General features: G+C 48.5%; 1 long non-coding RNA gene across 1 annotated transcript in view; it reads right to left on the reverse strand.

Annotated features, from left to right (window-relative positions):
• Positions 1 to 380: 380 nt before the first annotated feature.
• The window catches only part of LOC108517664 (uncharacterized), a 15,184-nt gene continuing 6,792 nt past the window's right edge, over positions 381 to 8,772 (reverse strand). Inside the window, exons 2-4 of the long non-coding RNA XR_001882177.1 lie at positions 4,178 to 4,285; positions 2,318 to 2,528; positions 381 to 682 (exon numbers count right to left, since the gene is read on the reverse strand). This is a non-coding gene — a long non-coding RNA (uncharacterized LOC108517664). The remainder of the gene's footprint in view (positions 683 to 2,317; positions 2,529 to 4,177; positions 4,286 to 8,772) is intronic.

An 8,772-nucleotide genomic window follows, 5' to 3' on the forward strand; every position in this document is an offset into this window, starting at 1 on the left:
CCAGCTCACTGCAACCTCCAGCTCACTGCAACCTCCACCTCCCTGGTTCAAGCGATTCTCTTGCCTCAGCCCCCTGAGTAGCTGGGATTACAGGCGTGTGCCACCACACCCAGCTAACTTTTGTATTTTTTTAGTAGAGACAGGGTTTCACCAGGTTGGCCAAGATGGTCTCGATCTCTTGACCTCGTGATCTGCCCGCCTCGGCCTCCCATAGTGCTGGGATTACAGGCATGAGCCACTGCGCCCAGCCGACTTCTTATAATTTTTTTTTTTTAACCAAAAACACATTCTACTTTCCTTACACGCCTTGTGTATAGGATTGTTTTTTTAGTAGTCTTAAACACATGTTACACTTAACTCTTAGCAACTTTTACCTTTGGCAAAAACCTTGGTAAGTTTGGGATTTTAATTATGTACTGGGTGTGGAAGACAAGTCTGTGGCTTGGTGAGTCTGCGTGGCCAGCAGTCTCCAATCTGTGCAGGGTATTAATGTGTCAGGGCTTGAGTGTTCTGGGATTTCTCTAGAGGCTGGCAAGGGCTCCTGAACCAGTTGTTTCTGTCCTGCCGGTCTGTCAGGGTTGGAAAGTCCAAGCCATAGGACCCAGTTTTCTTAGCTGATGTTTTCTGCCAGAACACCATGGGCTGTTACTTGCCTTGAGTTGGAAGCAGTTTGCATTTACACCTGTAAATGTATTCATCCTTGTAATTTATGTAAGTTTTTTTGTACGCAATTCTCGATTCTTTAAAGAGATGACAACAAATTTTGGTTTTCTACTATTATGTGAGAACATTAGACCCCAGAAACACGTCATTGTGTAAGGAAAAATAAAAGTGCTGCCATAACTGAAAAACAAGAAAAGAAAAGAAAAGAAAAGAAAAGAAAAGAAAAGAAAAGAAAAGAAAAGAAAAGAAAAGAAAAGAAAAGAGAAAGCATGGCCCATGGTTACAAGGTCAAGCTCCCCAAGCACATGACTGACTAGTTTGCTGGGCTGTCTTGAAAAGCGAGCTTACAGGTATCCTAAGCCCATGTTCTATCCTAAGGTACTCCTCTCCATGATAGAACAATATAGAAAGACACACAAAGCACATCAGATTTGCTACAGTTTAAGACTAGCCTCAGGCCCGGCGTGGTGGCTCAAGCCTGTAATCCCAACACTTTGGGAGGCCCAGGCAGGCAGATCACCTGAGGTCGGGAGTTCAAGACCAGCCTGACCAACATGGAGAAACCCTATCTGTATTAAAAAAGTACAAAATTAGCCAGACGTGGTGCCTGTAGTCCCAGCTACTCAGGAGACTGAGGCAGGAGAATTGCTTGAACCCAGGAGGCGGAGGTTGCGGTGAGTTGAGATCACGCCTTTGTACTGCCCATTTCACTCTGGGCAACAACAGCGAAACTCTGTCTAAAGACTAGCCTCACACATCCTTTTTTCCAGTAATCCAAACTTTACAGGAAACAGAGATTTTTACCATTCATTCAACTGGTTTGCATAGAGAGAGAAAGGAAAGCATTGCCTGAGGCAGGGTGGGAAAGGCAGGTGCTCAGGGAGGCCAGAGAAAGATCCACCCATTGCAGCGACACTGAAAAGTTCAGGCGGCCACTTGTCGGTAGCAAAGGGATCTTTTCCAGCAGTCCCATCAGCTCTCAAGTTTCCCCTTTTAGGGAGGAAAACGCTCCCTGTATCCCACAATCCTGTACATGCCTGTCACCCACAGCCATCAGCAAAGAGTGCAAGGCAGATCAATCCAAAGAGAAGAGCAATTAACAAACCTGTTCTTAGCTGAAAGGGACTTTACTGAGAGGAGCCTCCAACTCCCCAAATCTTAAAGGGACTCTAACCCTTCTAAGTTGAGCCTCTAACCCAAGGTCATTCAAGCATTCTTGCCTTTTATTTTTATTTATTTATTTATTTATTTTTGAGACGGAGTCTCGCTTTGTTGCCCAGGCTGGAGTGCAGTGGCACGATCTCAGCTCACTGCAACCTCCGCCTCCCAGGTTCAAGTGATTCTCTTGCCTCAGCCTCCTGAGTAGCTGGGATTACAGCCTCGCGCCACCAGACTCGGTTACTTGTATTTTTGGTAGACACGGGGTTTTGCCATGTTGATCAGGCTGGGTCTCGAACTCCTGAACTCAGGTGATCCACCCACCTCAGCCTCCTAAAGTGCTGGGATTATAGCCATGAGCCACCGCACCCAGCCTCCCGCCTTTTATTAAGAGAGGGGCCTCTAACCCACTCTGACTTAGGAGAGACTCTAAGTCCCCTAAATTGGGCCTTTAACCCAATCCCATTCTTTACCCGGGTATAGGCATCTCACTTACCCAAAGTCCGTCAATTAGTCCTGCAGTCTACTTCCTTCGGGACAAGGTTTCTTCAATATTGTCTCTTCAGTGTTCACCAGAAAGATGTTACCAGACCCCATCACTTACACAGTTAGCCTTTGTGTTGGGGGTTTCCACACTATAGTCCCTCCATAGTCACCAGAAAGATGTTACAGGAAAGGGGTCCTGATTCAGATTCCAAAAGAGGGTTCTTGGATATCACACAAGAAAGAATTCAGGGTAAGTCCACAGAGCAAAGTAAAAGCAAGTTCATTAGGAAAGTAAAGGAATAAAAAAATGGCTACTCCATCAACAGAGCAGCCCTGAGGGCCGCTGGTTGCCCACTGTTAGGTTCTTTCTTGATGATATACTAAGCAAGGGGTGGATTATTTATGCCTCCCCTTTTTAGACCATATAGGGTAACTTCTTGACAATGCCATGGCATTTGTAAACTGTCATGGAGCTGGTGGGAGTATAGCAGTGAGGATGACCAGAGGTCACTCCGTAGCCATCTTGGTTTTGGTGGGATTTAGCCGGCTTCTTTACTGCAACCCGTTTCATCAACAAGGTTTTTGTTTTTTGTTTTTTGAGACAGAGTTTCACTCTCGCTGCCCAGGCTGGAGTACAATGGCGCCATCTCAGTCACTGCACCCAGACTGTCTGGATTTTTTTCATAAGAACACTATGTCCTTTAATAACAGTTATAATAATTTTAAAGAAGGAGGGGGAGAACAAGAAAGAGGAATAGAGTGGAGAGGAGGGGAAGGATGAGGGAAGAAGGAAGAAGAGGAGGAGAAGCAGAAGCAGCAAATTCAGGGTGATAAAATCTAGGACTCGCCTGTGGGGAGGGGTAGTGAGGGGCCTGGAGGGGCAAGATTCCCTGAAAGGCCAGGTACTGCCTGTGGAAGGGTGATGGGGCAGAGATAAGTGGCTTGCACAGTTGGCAAAGCTGGGGCCACCACAGTTGAGGGTTCCCTGTGGTTCCTGAGAGAAGCCCCATCCCACTTTACTATGAATCCTTCTTCCTTTCCTATTATGAAAAGAAATATGCAAGAAGCCTAGTGAAAAGCCCAAATACTAAGAAAGGGTACACAGTGAAAAATGAGTCTAAGCCCAGACCCACTCCCCAGAGACAGTGACCATCAAGCTGACTCTATGTGTGTTTCCAAAATGTCCCAAGGTCTTTTGACTCTTAGGCCTTGGGCCACGTGTACTATGGTGGCCATAGAGGCGATTCGGAAGTAGTCACCGCCCTGGGGAGCTCACCATTCGGCTAGATGATCAAGAAGACAATGTTTCTATTAGACAAGGAGGGCTGCTGTGTGAGAGACTGTGGAAGGCAGTACTGCTGCCCCCAGGGCCAGGTAGGACATTGTGTGGGTGAAAGCACAGCAGGTGGGGACGGCGTGAGCCAAGGTATGATGGTGAGAAGATCACTACAGATTCCATGAGCAGCAACTAATTCAGTGTAGAGTGCAGCATGTGCATGGGTGGGAGCGAGCTGGCCAGCCTGGAGACCTGGAGGCCATGCCACTGCCATGAGAGTGTTGAGCTTTCATGGACATTCAGCAGCCGCTAGCCCTGGCCAAGTCAGAGTCAACCTCTTGATTTTTCTTTCTTTTTTTTTTTTTTAAACAGGGCCTTGCTCTGTTGACAGGCTGGAGTGCAGTGGTGTGATCACAGCTCACTGCAGCCTCTACCTCCTGGGCTCAAGCAATCCTCCTGCCTCAGTCTCTCTAGGGGGTAAGACCGCAGGTACACTCCACCACACCCAGCTATTTTTATTTTTATTTTTTTCATAGAGAGGGAATCTCACTATTGCCCAGACCGGTCTTGAATTCTGGGGCTCAAGTGATTTACCTGCCTCGGCCTCCCAAAGTGCTGAGATTACAGGTGTGAGCCACTGTGCCCAGCCTTGATTTCTAATACATCCATGAAAGCTGAATCTCAATCTCTTGACCAGAGGAGCTATGGAAGAGAAAATGGGAAAGAGGTTAAAGATGAAGAGGGTTGTGGTGGGGGTTGTGGTGCCGAAGGATGAGGTGCAGGGGGACAGTTTCCACCCCAGGGAGACAGGGCAGCCAGAGCACAGACTCAGCTGAAAGAGACCTGACCCACTAGCATCTCCCTCTGGGGCGCTGGACAACCCCCTCTACCTCAGTTTCCTCCTCCACCAAATGGGAACAGTGGTGACCCCTGCCTAAAACTCACAGGAGTGCCCTGAGCAGGGATGAGGGAGACTGTAGAGGGACCCCATGCACACATCATGTCCTGGCACAGGTGGCCAGAGTCCATGAACAGGACATGGGTACCCTCTTACGGTGTTGTTACCATGATAACCCCCAAGGACTTAGGTTTTTGCCTTAGTGATGGGAAGGGCCCCAGTGCTGCCTTAAGGGTTATTTTCAAACTCGCTGATAGGGCTACAGAGAGGAGAGTACTTCTGCCTCCCCTTCTTGGGAAATCTCTCCCCAGTACAGTAGAGGTGGCCTCCAAGGTAGGGTCTTGCTCAGCAGAAGCAGTCACCCACCCACCAAACAGTTCTTTTTTTTTTTTTTTTTTTTTTTGAGACGGAGTCTCGCTGTCACCCAGGCTGGAGTGCAAAGACATGATCTCGGCTTACTGCAACCTCCGCCTCCTGGGTTCAAGTGATTCTCCTGCCTCATCTAAAAATACAAAAAATTAGCTGGGCATGGTGGCACATGCCTGTAATCCCAGCTACTCAGGAGGCCGAGGCAGGAGAATCTCGCCACTGCACTCCAGCCTGGGCAACAGAGTGAGACTCTGTCTCCAAAAAAAGAAAAGAAAAAAAGAATGTACAGGCCAGGTGTGGTGGCTCATGCCTGTAATCCCAGCACTTTGGGAGGCTGAAGCGGGTGGATCACCTGAGGTCAGGAGTTCAAGACCAGCCTGGCCAACATGGTGAAACCCCATCTCTACTAAAAATACAAAATTTAGCTGGGCCTGGTGGCATGCTCCTGTAGTCCCAGCTACTTGGAAGGTTGAGGCAGAAGAGTCACTTAAATCCGGGAGGCAGAGGTTGCAGTGAGCCAAGATAGCACCACTGCACTCTGACCTGGGTGACAGAGCAAGACTCTGTCTAAAAGAAAAGAAAAGAAAAGAAAAGAAAATGTACATAGCAAATTTTCTTTTCTTTTCTTTCTCTTTTCTTTTGGAGATAGAGTCTTGCTGTGTTGCCCAGGCTGGAGTGCAGTGGCACAATCTTGGCTCACTGCAAGCTCCACTTCCCAGGTTCATGCCATTCTCCTGCCTCTGCCTCCCTAGTAGCTGGGACCACAGGCACCCGCCACCATGCCTGGCTAATTTTTTTGTATTTTTAGTAGAGACAGGGGTCTTACCATGTTAGCTGGGATGGTCTCGGTCTCCTGACCTTGTGATCCACCCGCCTCGGCCTCCCAAAGTGCTGGGATTGCAGGCGTGAGCCACCATGCCTGGCCCGTAACAACTTTTTCATAACAGTCAAAAGGCAGGAACAACCAAAATATTCATCAACATGTCCATGAAACTGTGGTATATCAATTCAATGGAATGCTGTTTGTCAATAAAGAAGAATGAACTAACCATACATGCAGAAACACAAATAAGCCTCATAAACATTGCACTAAGTGAAATAAGCCAGATGCAAAGGTCACATATGAGATGATGCCATTCATATGAAATGTCCAGAAAGGACAAAACTATAGCTATAGAAAGTAGAAAGTAGGGGGCTGGGCGCAGTGGCTCACGCCTAATAATCCCTAGCAATTTGGGAGGCCGAGGTGGGCAGATCACCTGAGTCAGGAGTTTCAAGACCAGCCTGACCAACAATGAAGAAACCCTGTCTTCTACTAAAATACAAAATTAGCCAGGTGTGGTGGCGCATGCTGTAATCCCAGCTACTCAGGAGGCTGAGGCAGGAGAATCGCTTGAACTCGGGAGGTGGAGGTTGCGGTGAGGCTGAGATCGCGCCATGGCACTCCAGCTTGGCGTAAGAGGGAAACTCGCGTCTCAAAAAATAAAAATAAAATAAAATTAGTCGGGTGTTGTGGCACACGCCTGTAGTCCCAGCTACTCAGGAGGCTGAGGCAGGAGAATCGCTTGAACCCGGGAGGCAGAGGTTGCGATGAGCCAAGATCGAGCCACTGCACTCCAGTCTGGGTGACAGAACGAGACTCCATCTCAAAAAACAAAAAACAAACAAACAAAAAATGTAGGTCAGTGGTTACCAGGGAACACGGTTAGGAAGAGGAGACTAACTGCAAGGGGGAGTGAGGGAGCATTTGGGACAATGAAAATGCTCTGTGTCTGGATTGCAGCGGTCGTTACACCATTTAGAACATTTGTCAATGATCATAGAGGTAGGTAATTTACAACTCAATTGAAAAAGTTGTGAGGTAGGGAGGTAAGTGTTAGTAATGTGTGGGGATGTCTTCCCAGGAAAGAGCATTGCTTCCTATACCCACTGTCTTCCATGGCCAAGCCTGAGCTCACATGAGTGGGGTCTTGATCCCCCTGAAGACGACAGAACGGTATGAAGGTGAGGAAGAGGAGTAACCCTGCAGCACCCATCTGGATGCTCACTCAGGGAGGCTCTGAGTGTACACAACGGAGGGAGCCCCAGGCTGCACTCAGGAGACCACCAACCCAGCCTGAGGCAAGGGGCAAGATCCTTCCCCTCTATACATTCCTGTTTCCTCCTCTGTGAAATGAACATGGGGGCCACATTGGATGAAATGGAAACTTCTTACAGTGTGTTCCATGGAACAGTGGTCTGCAAAATTCTCTGTGAAAAGGGTTCCTCATGCAAGGAAGTATATGAAACCTCCCTCTTGCTATTTCTTGAAGACTCACAATACACCACTTGCTAAAGGCACTGAGTAATGCCACAGAAAAGGAACTTGTTTCACTCTGATTAACCCTGATTTCTTCAAATCTGTTCCCATTTTCACAGAACACACAAACATCCCAGAAGGCCTGGGGCATGCCTTGGAGTCTGGATCTTAGGCTGGAAGGATTGGAATGGGCTTAGCCCCAACTCCTTCTGGGGTAAGCATTGCTCAGGGCTAGAAAGGGATAGGTTCTAAAACCCATGCCTCCAACCCCCACCCTGCCATTCCTTTACCCTTCCCCACACTGCACTTTGCTTAATATCAACCAGCCATCAGCAGGATGGTGCAAGAGGCTCTAACTCAACCAGGACAGGAAGGAACTCAGGAACAACTCACCTACCAGAGGCCCAAGGATTGAGAAAGGCCAGGACTGAGCAACCACGACACAGGTTCAGCTTGCGCAGGTCTCCATCCCCTCCCAGTCCCCAGCACAGGGTGTTTCCTCTCCTCTGAGTCCGTTCTGTGCAGGGGCACAGCACCCAGGTATAAGTTGTAAGGAGGGCTCAGATGCTACCTAGGAACGCTGCCTTCCAGAAGGAGGACCCCAGGAAACCTCACAAGAAAACTTAGCCCTTTGAAATGAAATCCTCACCCTATTCCAGAACCTATTATGGCTCCCTGCTGCCCCAGTGGCCTCCATGAACTGCCCACTGGCTCTGAACTAACTCATCACCTCCACCTACTAGAGAATCACCTTCCACAGAACGTTAACGTTGGACACCCACTCAAAGCAGTGTTCAGGGCCGAGCGTTGTGGCTCACACTTGTAATCCCAGCACTTTGGGAGGCCGAGGCGGGTGGATCACAGGGTCAGGAGATCGAGACCATCCTGGTTAACATGGTGAAACCCTGTCTCTACTAAAAATACAAAAAAAAAGAAAACAGCCAGGCGTGGTAGTGGGGACCTGTAGTCCCAGCTACTCGGGAGGCGGAGGCAGAATGGTGTGAACCCGAAGGCGGAGCTTGCAGTGAGCCGAGATCGCGCCACTGTCTCCAGCCTGGGCAACAGGGCGAGACTCCGTCTCAAAAAAAACAAAAACAAAAAACAGTGTTCATGACTGTAGCATCATACACTCAGTAGTGTGTGTCAATAAAGAGGAATGAACTAACCATACATGCAGAAACACAATTAGCACAGGGGTGGGGTGCGGGAGACAGTGAGGATTCGCAACCCCTCGAATTTCTTTTCTTTTCTTTTAAATATTGAGACGGAGTCTCACTGTTAACCAGGCTGGTCTCAGACTCCTAGGCTCAAGTGATCCTCCTGCCTCAGCCTCCTAAAATGCTGGGATTAGAGGCATAAGCCACCACACCTGGCCAACCCCTCGAATTTCTCCAGTATATTTTATTTCAAACTTCCAAACACTATCTCTACTACTTGCTGTGTTTTCTCTTGCTGATGCCTCTGTGTGGGAGACCAGCTATAGGGGCCATTACTCCCATTTTCTAGAGGGGTACAACTGAGACCAAGAGTCGTCAAGAGGCTGCCACAGGCCAGATGCAGTGGCTCACATCTGTAATCCCAGCACTTTGGGAAGGGCAGCAGGGTGGATCACTTGAGCTCAGG

Source organism: Rhinopithecus bieti, unplaced genomic scaffold (genome assembly GCF_001698545.2).
Source record: "Rhinopithecus bieti isolate Rb0 unplaced genomic scaffold, ASM169854v2 scaffold_39746, whole genome shotgun sequence".
In the NCBI taxonomy this organism is placed as follows: Eukaryota; Metazoa; Chordata; class Mammalia; order Primates; family Cercopithecidae; genus Rhinopithecus; species Rhinopithecus bieti.